General features: G+C 32.1%; 2 pseudogenes; one reads left to right on the top strand and one right to left on the bottom strand.

Moving 5' to 3' along the window:
• Window positions 1–5,311: 5,311 nt before the first annotated feature.
• LOC137811553 (small nucleolar RNA R71) lies at window positions 5,312–5,417 on the bottom strand (annotated as a pseudogene).
• Window positions 5,418–10,042: 4,625 nt separating this feature from the next.
• LOC137812066 (small nucleolar RNA R71) lies at window positions 10,043–10,148 on the top strand (annotated as a pseudogene).
• The last annotated feature ends 731 nt before the right edge of the window (window positions 10,149–10,879 follow it).

Here is a 10,879-nt window from a genome sequence, read left to right as displayed (position 1 = left end):
AATATATATTTTAACCTATATATATATAGGGTTGTTAGTTAAATAAATACATATGTAAAGTTGTTAAGTGAGTAGAGAGCACCCAAGAATAAAGGTGCCCGTGAGTAAAAGTGCCCGTAAGTAGAATATTATTTTTGTGGTGCTTTCAATTGAAATTATATTCTTTTAAGAGAAAGCTGTTAAAGAGATATTTATAAAAAGGGCTTGAGACCCTCAGTAAAGGTACGATGTTTCTGAATACTAGACTGAAACTGAATACTTACCTTATTTTGTATGCCCTCACTGACTTGATCCTCGAAGTGTGATGAACCGGTAGAGCACCCCCTGTCCCAACAGAGAGCCACATTCCAGTGCAACAACAAGACTTTTTATCTAAAATTTAAGATTGTAATTAAAAGTATGTTCTTAGAAATACTTAAATAAAAAATGGGCATTGCAATGTCATTAGCAAATAACACTTTTATAAAATAATAATATAAAAAGAAAAAAATCAGTTGCCATTATCGTAATGGGATATGATTATCTAGTACTAATATGTGTGCTTGTTAAACTTATACCGCAAATATCAACAAGTGAGGAGCAGATTCAACACATGAATTCCCGATTTCAATCCTTTCATGATCTTATGATTCAATATCTATCAGTTGTAGTAGTAGCGGTTGCATAACATATTTTCCAACAATCAAATACTCAATAACAACAATATTAGATGAAAGATAATGATATTGAATGTTTATATTAGATGACTTGAATTTATTTTTATTAGATATTTTCTTTGATTTGAATGGATTACATTTGGATATTTTGAACAATTGAAAATAGTATTTTATCATGCTTTTGAATATACGTCCAAGTTTAAATGTTGATGAATATATGTTCAAGTCTGAATGGTTTTCAATATATCTAGATACGAAAAAAAAAACTTTTCAATATCTCCAGGTTTAAAATAAAATACATTACATACAAAATCTTTCGTGCATAATTTCACCACACAATTACATATGGATTTTTCAGTATGTAATACAATAGTAATTAAATACGAATATTTATGTATGTAACTATCTAGTGAAGTTATATACGAAAATATCCATATGTAAATTTAACAGATAATTACATACGAATTTGACATTCGTATGTACTTACATACAATTTTTTTTCTATATGTAATCCATATGTAACTATGTTTTACATACGAATTTGGTTTATTACATATGAATTTAGTGTTGTACGTGATTCCAAATTTTCTTTTAGTGTTAGTTCCATTGGGACGAGAAAGTTTATCATTATATTTATTTTTGTGATCAGGTTTTTTCTCGTACCATTTTGAAGCTGGTTTGTCTTCTACCATGTTTGCCTTGGCAGACAAGGCTTTGGCCCTTGCAACAACACACTCCTTTTGTTTCTGTCTTCAATGATGATTCAGGTGATCAGATCGGGCAGAAATATTTGTCTGTGTCTGTATTTCAATTGTTACTTGTAGTCAGTCCAAGATTGCGGAAGATTTTCTATCAATAGTTCCGACATGAATTCATCAGGCAAGGCTATTCTCTTTGCTTTGATATCTTTAAGAAACTGGTGGTATTTGTTTATCTGAATTTTGATGTCCTTGTCTTCAATCATCTCCCAGCGATTGGTTTTACCAATGCTCTTCAACAAGTCGAGTATGTTTACAAAATTCCTATGAATTATGGGAATTTTGTTGTGATGAAAGACCTTTACAAGGAACAACTCGTGCCGGTTAGAGATATTCCTGATGATATGATGAAGATGATGAAGACAACCCTACTGAGAATAACGAGAACCATGAAGACAATGACCCTGTCGAAATTGATAAGTCTTGTATTTTTTTTTTTAATTTTGCAATCTAGTGTATCTTTTGGTAGATCGTTTAGTACACTGATGTTTTTATAAATGCTCTTGATTTGTCTTTTATGCAATCTCTTATTCGTTAGTAGTTTATTTTAAAGCTCTTAGTAACTTTAATAATCATTGAACTTCAGTGAGTATTTTGATTGAAAATGAAGTTTATTGAACCGAGAATAACTTAATCACCAGGTAAGCTTTTACTTATCGCAAACTTATCATAAAAACTCTAAACCAAAGTTTAGTACTCGACAAGGATTCATTTTGACATGAAAAATTCCTTAGTCGACTAGAATTTTAGCATCCGATAGGGATTCACTTAAGTGTGAAAACTTCTTTAACCGAGAGAAAATTTTATTGCTCGAGATAACTATTATTTCTTGAGACTTTCAAAAAAAGTTTCATTGATTAGCTTTGTACAATAAACTTTCAAGTAAAGTAATGTTTCGAATGACTAGCATTCGAAGTACGTTGTATTTTCTTTTCGCTCAGTTACTCAAGTCGGTATGCTCCATTTCCCAAGTTTTCAATAACTCGGAATGGTCCTTCTCAATTGGATACGAATTTACCATGTGTTGTACCCTTTCGGACTTCCGTCCTCATTCTCCACAGTAACTTACTTTTATTAAAAGCTCTCGAAGCAACCTTAGTATTATATATCCTAGTCGCCTTACTTTTAACTGCTTCCTCCCTTATCCTTTCTTTATCTCTCAACTCCTTGAGTAAGTCAAGCTCGGTCTTTAGACATTCTTCATTCACTTTTAAATCTCGAAGTTGGTGTCCAATTTCTACCAGTATCATGACATCCATCCCATACGTAAGGTTGAAAGGTGTTTCACCAGTTGTTGTCTGAGGTGTGTATCTATAGACCCATAACATTTTCGACAAGTTGTCTGCCCATTTTCCTTTAGAACTTCCTAGATGTTTCTTCAATTGTATTAATATCGCTTTATTGGCAGATTCTACTTGCCAATTTGTTTGTGGATGCTGATAAGTGCCTAATTTCCGTAATATTTCATATTAAAATATAGACACTTATGAGTATTACTTTCTAATTTACATAAAATAATCCCTAATTTATGAATTTATACCTTTTTACATTTTTTATGAGCTTTAATTGAATAAGAACATTTTATTCTCAAATTTGGTGTTAATTGCAAGTTACTAGGGAAGAATAAAGATTTGGACTAAAGAAGAATGATATATGCTAAAAGCAAAAAGCTGGAAGGCCTACAATGCACAAAAGAGAGAACAATAGTCCAACTCAGCAGCGAGAATGCATAAGATTAATTAGACTAATTTTATGTTTTAATGAACAAGCCCAAAGCGCAACGCATGAAGACACCTAACCCTAGCAAATTAGGTTAAATAGGGGCTATAGGCACAACCCTAGGGTGCCAGATTGAGAGGTAAACACCATTGAGTGAATTGTAACTAATTGGGAGAATGGAAGGTGCTAGAAGTATGCATGGCTAATTCTACCCTTTGAGATTTAGAGTAATTTGTTCAAACCCTTATGTATTGAGGTGATATTTAATTATGATATAATACTCTGTTCTTGATTGATTATTGGTATTGTTGTTTTGCTTTTAAATATTTGTGACATGTTTGAGGATCGTAAATTTGACTGGGAATTATTTTTAGGGTTCTAACCTAAACAACAATACTTAACATATTTGAGTGTTAGGAATAGACTGAAAATGTTAATTGCTATTAATGTCTGAGCTTGATTCTAAGTTGTTCTTATAATTATGGGAGAGATCGATATTTAGGGAACATTCTTAAGAATTTTATATGCGAGGAATCAATATGAATGACTTTTATACGACATCAATTTCAATCAAAGAACATAATGTTAACATGCTAATCAAAATACATAAGAGAGAGATAGATGAAACCTAATTCTTCTTTTTCCAACTTGAAGCAACCAATTCTTTGTCTGTTTTTTTATTACTCATTGCCAACACAACCATGCTCAACACACTTTTAATTGTTCTGTTTTATAATTAGCGATTATTGTACATGATAATTCAATGTTCCTTGTGGGATCGATATCCATCCTTAAGGACAAATTATTAGTTCGGAAAATGCAGTGCACTAGTCGTAAAAAGTTTTTGGCACGGGGAACATGTTTGAGTTGTTGAGTATAGTTTCCTAAATATTTTGAACATTTTAATTGTTTTGATTTTTTTTTATATTTTTTATTTTATTTTATTACATATTTTATTTTATTTTAATTTGTAGATCTTCTATTTTAAAATGAAAATTTATATTTTTTCTTTACAGTATTTTTTGTTTTGTTTTTGTTTTTATTTTTATTGTATTTTGATTATGATTTTGATTTTGTTTTTATTTTTATTGTATTATGATTTTGATTTTGATTTTGATTTTGTTTTTGTTATATTTTATTTTATTTTGTTTTAGTTTTTATTTTTACGTAAGTTTACATAGTTATCTTTAAATTATTTTAGTTAGTTGTTTACAGTTATAATTTTCTGTTTTATTTTATTTTGTTTTAGTTTTATTTTATTTTGTTTTTATTTTTACTCGTAGTATTTACTTTTTATTTTAAGTACGTTATTATATTGTACTTATAAGTTTTTATTTTTTTTTATTTTTTATTTTTTATTTATGCATTTTGCGTAAGTTTTTATTTTATTCATATTTTTGTTATTTTTTTTTCTTAGCGTCATTTTAGTGTTTTACTTTGTTTTGTTTTTGTTTTGTTTTATTTTTAAGTTTTAGTTTGTAGTTTAAACAGTTATTGGTTTTATTTTAGTTATTTATTTAATTTTTTTGTTTATTTTTTTTTTAAAAACATAATATAAAATACAAATTTTCTGTTACTGCTTGTGAATTTTTCTTGCTAACCCTTGCATTAGCTGCTTTTATATGATATTGAAAGGTCAGATTTCAAACCAATTGCTTTTTGAAGCAGAAATTGCGAAGGTAGCTAAAAGAAACCGAAAATTAAAGAAGAAAGAGAAGTAAGAAGATAATAGAGAGGACTCTACAACAACTTCTTTTTCTATTAATATTTTTTAGGAGGAGAACAACATGGCCGAGGAGGAAGCACCACCTCCTAGGAGGACTCTTGGAGACTAAGCCATACATCAAAGGCCTAAACACTTTTCTAGCATGGCAATACCGGCTACTAATAGGGCCTTGGAGATGAAGTCAGCGTTCCTCACCCTTATTAGTACCAATCAATTCATAACGATGGACCATGGGAATCCCCACACACACTTGGCTACATTTTATGAATTGGTGGGAACTAGGGGTTTTCAGTCAGGTGATTTGGAGAGTGTGTATATGCGTTTATTTCCCTTTTCTTTGGCAGGGAAAGCAAATGAGTGGCTTAAATCACATCTTAATCAGAGCCTAACTAGATGGAAAGATGTGGAGGAATAATTTCTACAGAGATTTTTTCAAATTTCTCGTTACATTAAAGCTAAGTCTTAAATTTCTATGTTAAGACAAGGAGCAAAGGAATCTTTATGTGAGACATGGGAGAGATTCAAGATCATGTTGATAAAATGCCCAAATCATGGGTTTGAAGAAATTGCTCAACTGAGCATATTTATTAATGGTCTTAGGTTTGATACGAAGATGCTCCTAGATGCCGCAGCTGGTGGCTCAATGATGGTCGTTGATGTAGAACAAACAATGAGAATTATTGATGCTTTGGCCACAACTGATTATCAAACTCAGCATGACAGACATGGTCATCAAAAGAGAGGATTATTGGAATTGAATACTGGAAATGCATTGCTAGCTCAAAATAAAATTTTGACATAGCAGATTGAGCAACTGACCAACTGACCGCACAAATGGCCACACTACCCCAAAAGTTGCAGGCGGTTCACTCGTTCCAAAGTCAAAATATACCTATCAGGTGTGATTTTTGTGGAGGTGATCATCCTAATGGTCGCTGCTCTTATTAGTTCAACTCTTTTGAAGCTAAGGTAAATTATATGGGCAATCAAGGAAGGCAAGGTGGTTTTTCCAACAATTATTCCCAAGGTTGGAAAAATAATCAAAATCAAAATTTTGGGTGGAAACAAGACCATAGTTCATCCAACAAGCAAGGACATTTCCCACAGCAACATCAATCTAATTATCCATCCATCCCTGACAAAATGAGTAAAGTTGAAGATGCTTTACCAAAGATTGTGAGCTCGCAGGAAAATAGCATGGCCATGATTAGAAGTATTGAGATCCAGATGGGACAGATGACCAAACAAATTGGACAAATTGCAGAGGGACCAATTGGCCAATTCTCAGCCAACACCACAACCAACCCTAAGGAGCATTGTAATAAAATCACTATTGAGAGTGAAAAATAAAATAAAAGAGGGAGATGGTGAGATGGTGAATGTTGCAAGAAAAAGGAGAAAATTATGAAGTTGTAGAGAGTGGAGTTTCAAAAGAATTATCCCACTCTTTTATGCCCATAAATGAAGAAAAGAAAGGATTTTTTTTCTAAAAATTTGCTTCCAAAAAATTATTTTGTAGGATGGCTGGAGAAAAAACATTATTTGAAGGAATTAAAAGGAACATGTGTTACTTTGAAGAAAAAAGATATAGAACCGAAAGCTGAAAGCAGTTTTTTAAAGCTGAAAGACTTACCCAAGATATTCAAGGATCTAGGGAGTTTTAATATTCCTGTGTCGATAAATGATTTATTTGTTAATAATGCCTTATTGGATTTAGGGTCAAGTATAAATTTGATGCCACTAACCATGTTAAGACATATAGGTGACTTAGAAGTTAAACCCACCACGATGCAATTACAATTGGCTGACATAACTGTGAAACATCCTTATGGTGTGGTAGAAGATGTTCTTATGAAGGTAGACAAGTTCATATTTCCAATGCATTTTGTTATCTTGGACATTAAAGAAGACGAGGAAGTCCCTTTGATTCTCGACAGAACTTGTATGAAGACCGCTAAAGTCATAGTGGATGTGGATAAAGCAGAACTTAGAGTAAGGTCTCTGGAGGATGAGGTAAGATTGAATCTTTTTGATGATGTGACTAACTGTATTGCAGATAAGGATGTGAGACAAGAAGAAATTTCAAAAAATGGTGAACAGATGGAGGGTTCAAAGCCAAAGGAGAAAGTTATACCTCGAAAAACGTTAAAGACAAAAGAATACAAGGATAATCAAGGGGACTCAGTAGAGGAAGATGAATATTTGCTAGGACAACCTATCGTAATTTTTTATTTTGTATTTTGAATAAATTTGTTGTTTTGTTAGGAATAAATTCTTCCTATTTTCAACTTTTTGAGCTTTCAAAATTTAGAACCAACCATTCCTTTTTCTATATTTATTACATTTGTGTTCTCCTTCCTTAAACATTTTTGAAAATATATCATCAATGGTTAGGGCGCAATAATAATAAAAATAATTTTTTGGCTCAAAGGGGATATATATAAAAATATTGAAATTCTAATAAGATAAAGGTTGACTATTTGGCCCTAGGTTCCTAATTAATACAAAACAAATGCCTCAATAATCTTCCTGCTCTTTTATGATGTAATAAAGATAAAAATTAAGCAACCACAATTGTTATTTCATCAGTAAAACTCTCAAACTGTTTAAGGTTCACACACTCACTTGATTTAATTGGTCTCATTCCTTTTTGTTTTGCCATTCTCTGTCATAATCAATTATCCTGTTAAATTTTCATGTATCACAATTTCAACTATATTTACATAGGGATTCAATCAAATTTTCTTTTCTAAGCTGTGTCTAATTCATCTTACTATTTAATATTTAAAAACAAATTCTTTTTTTCCACAATTCAAAATTAATATTTTAGTTCTTTTTTATTTGAGAAAAATAAAACTAGAAACCAAACAAAATAAAATTGATATTTATTCAAGAAAAATAATTCAAGACATAAAACAAACAAAATAACAAAAAAAAAGAAAAATAAAATAACTGAAAAATAAAATTAAAAAAATAGAAAAAATAAAACAAAATTCAAATAACTGAAAAGAAAAGAGAATTAGAAAGATAAAACCATATTTTTGCTCAATCATCTCTTCCTAAGAAGTAATCCACCTCTTTGTTAAAATCTTCATCTATACTCTTTCTTCATTTGCTTGATCTTTCCCCTTGAATAATAGAACCTGTCCCCAGACCAAACTACATAAACTGCAAAATGATTAGGAGGCATGTAGGGAGTGGGTTACCTTTGAGGCAAAAATAAAATAAAAGGTTTTTTTTTTTAAAAATAAAATCAACAAAGGTAAAAAAAACAACATAAAACTAAAAAGTGGACTGGGTTGCCTCCAGTAAGCTCTTTATTTAACGTAATATAGCTTGATGAAAGTTTTTATCAACGGGGATAATTATTCTACTTGGCCAGTGCTTTTGTTATCACTTTCGTTTTCCTTGCAGATGGTTTTTCCACTTCAATTGTTCCATTCAGTTTAATTCCTTAATGACCCACAATTGCTTCATCTTCTTCATTCCTTTCTCCCTACCTGCGTTGAGCATGATAGGTTGTACTGGCCAATATTCATCTTCTTCCAGCGGCTTCCCTTGATTGTTTCGGTCTCCTTTTGCCTCTAACTTTTCCTGAGGTGGAATTTTCTCCTTCGGCTTTGAACCCTCCCTTTGTTCTCCATCTTTTGAAATTTCCTCTTGTCTCCCATCCTTATCTGCAATACAGTTAGTCATGTCATCAAAAGATTAAATCTTATCTCGTCCTCTTGAGACCTTACTCTAACTTCTTCTTTGTCCACATCCACTATGACTTTAACGGTCTTCATAAAAGGTCTACCGAGAATCAAAGGGATCAACTCATCCTCTTTCTTGTCCAAGATAAAAAAATCCATCGAAAATATGAACATGTCGACCTTCATAAGAACATATTCTACCACACCATAAGGATGTTTCACTGTCAGCCAATTGTAAATGCATCGTGGTGGGTTTAACTTCTAAGTCACCTATTTATCTTAACATGGTTAGTGACATCAGATTTATACTTGATCCTAAATCAAATAAGTTATAATTAACAAATAAGTCATTTATCGACACAGGAATATTAAAATTCCTTGGATCCTTGAATTTTTTGGGTAAGTCTTTCTGCTTCAAAAGAACTGCTTCCAGCTTCCTGCTCTATATCCTTTTCTTCAAAGCAACACATCTTCCTTTTAATTCTATCAAATAATTGTTTTTCTCTGACCATCCTGCAAAATAATTTTTTGGAAGCAATTTATCAGAAAAAAAAAAATCCTTTCTTTTCTTCTTTTATGGGCATAAAAGAATGGGATAATTCTTTTGAAACCCCACTCTCTACAACTTCATATTTTTCTCCCTCTTTTCTATTTTCTCCTTTTTCTTCCTCAACCTTCACCATCTCACCATCTCCCTCTTTTATTTTATTATCACTCTCAGTAGTGATTTTATTACAATGCTTCTTAGGGTTGGTTGTGGTGTTGGTTGCGAATTGGCCAATTGGTCCCTCTGCAATTTGTGCAATTTGTTTAGCCTTCTGTCCCATCTAGATCTCAATACTCCTAATCATGGCCATGCTATTTTCCTGCGAGCTCACAATCTTTGATAAAGCATCTTAAACTTTACTCATTCTGTCAGGGATGGATTGATAATTAGATTGATGCTGATGTTGGAAAGGCTCTTGCTTATTGGATGAACTATAGTCTTGTTTCCACCCAAAATTTTGATTTTGATTATTTTTTCAACATGGAGATTAGTTGTTGGAAAAACCACCTTGCCTTCCTTGATTGCCCATATAATTTACCTCAGCTTCAGGTAAGTTTGACTGATAAGAACAGTGACCATTAGGATGATCACCTCCAAAAAAATTACACCTGATAAGTATATTTTGACTTTGGGACGAGTGAACCGCCTACAACTTTTGGGGTAGTTTGGCCATCTGTGCAGTCAGTTGCTCAATCTCCTGTGCCAGAATCTTATTTTGAGCCAACAATGCATCTACAGTATTCAATTCCAATAATCCTCTCTTTTGATGACCTTGTCTATCATTCTGAGCTTGATAATCAGTTGTGGGCAAAACATCAATAATTCTCGTTGCTTGTTCTACATCAACAACCACCATTGTGCCACCAGCTGCGGCATCTAAGAGCATCTTCGTATCAAACCTGAGACCATTAATAAATATACTCAGTAGAGCAATTTCTTCAAACCCATGATTTTGGCATTTTCTCAACATCATCTTGAATCTCTCCCATGTTTAACAGAAAGATTCCTCTGCTCCTTGTCTAAACATAGAAATTTCAAACTTAGCTTTAATGTAAGGAGAAATTGGAAAAAATCTTTGTAGGAATATTTCCTCCACATCTGGTTAGGCTCTGATTAGGATGTGATTTAAGCCACTCCTTTGCTTTCCTTGCCAAAGAAAAGGGAAATAAACTCATATACACACTCTCCAAATGACCTGGCTAAAAACCCATAGTTTCCACCAATTCATAAAATGTAGCCAAGTCTGTATGGGGATCCTCATGGCACATTGCTGTGAATTGATTGGTACTAATGAGGGTGAGAAACTCTGACTTCTTCTCCAAGGCCCTATTAGTAGCACATATTGCAATGCTAGAAAAGTGTTTAGGCCTTTGATGTATGACATTGTCTCCAAGAGTCCTCCTAAGAGGTGGTGCTTCCTCCTCGGCCATGTTGTTCTTCTCCTAAAAAATATGAATAGAAAAAGAAGAAGTTGTTGAAAAGTCCTCTCTATTATCTTGTTGCTTCTCTTTCACCTTTAATTGTCGGTTTCGGCTTCAAATAGCAATTGGTCTTTTGGAATCCGACTTCTCAATATCATATAAAAGCAACTAATGCAAGGGTTAGCAAGAAAAATTCACAAGTAGTAACCGAAAATTTGTATTTTATATTTTGTTGTTTTTTTTTTCAAAAATTTAAAAATAAATAAAAATTTAAATAGCTAACTAAAATAAAATCAATAACTGCCTAAACTACAAATTAAAACTTAAAAATAAAATAAAAAAAAACAAAACAGAATA

The sequence above is a fragment of the Phaseolus vulgaris genome, chromosome 11 (genome assembly GCF_000499845.2).
Source record: "Phaseolus vulgaris cultivar G19833 chromosome 11, P. vulgaris v2.0, whole genome shotgun sequence".
Lineage (NCBI taxonomy): Eukaryota > Viridiplantae > Streptophyta > Magnoliopsida > Fabales > Fabaceae > Phaseolus > Phaseolus vulgaris.
This window is presented reverse-complemented; position numbering and strand designations above follow the sequence as displayed.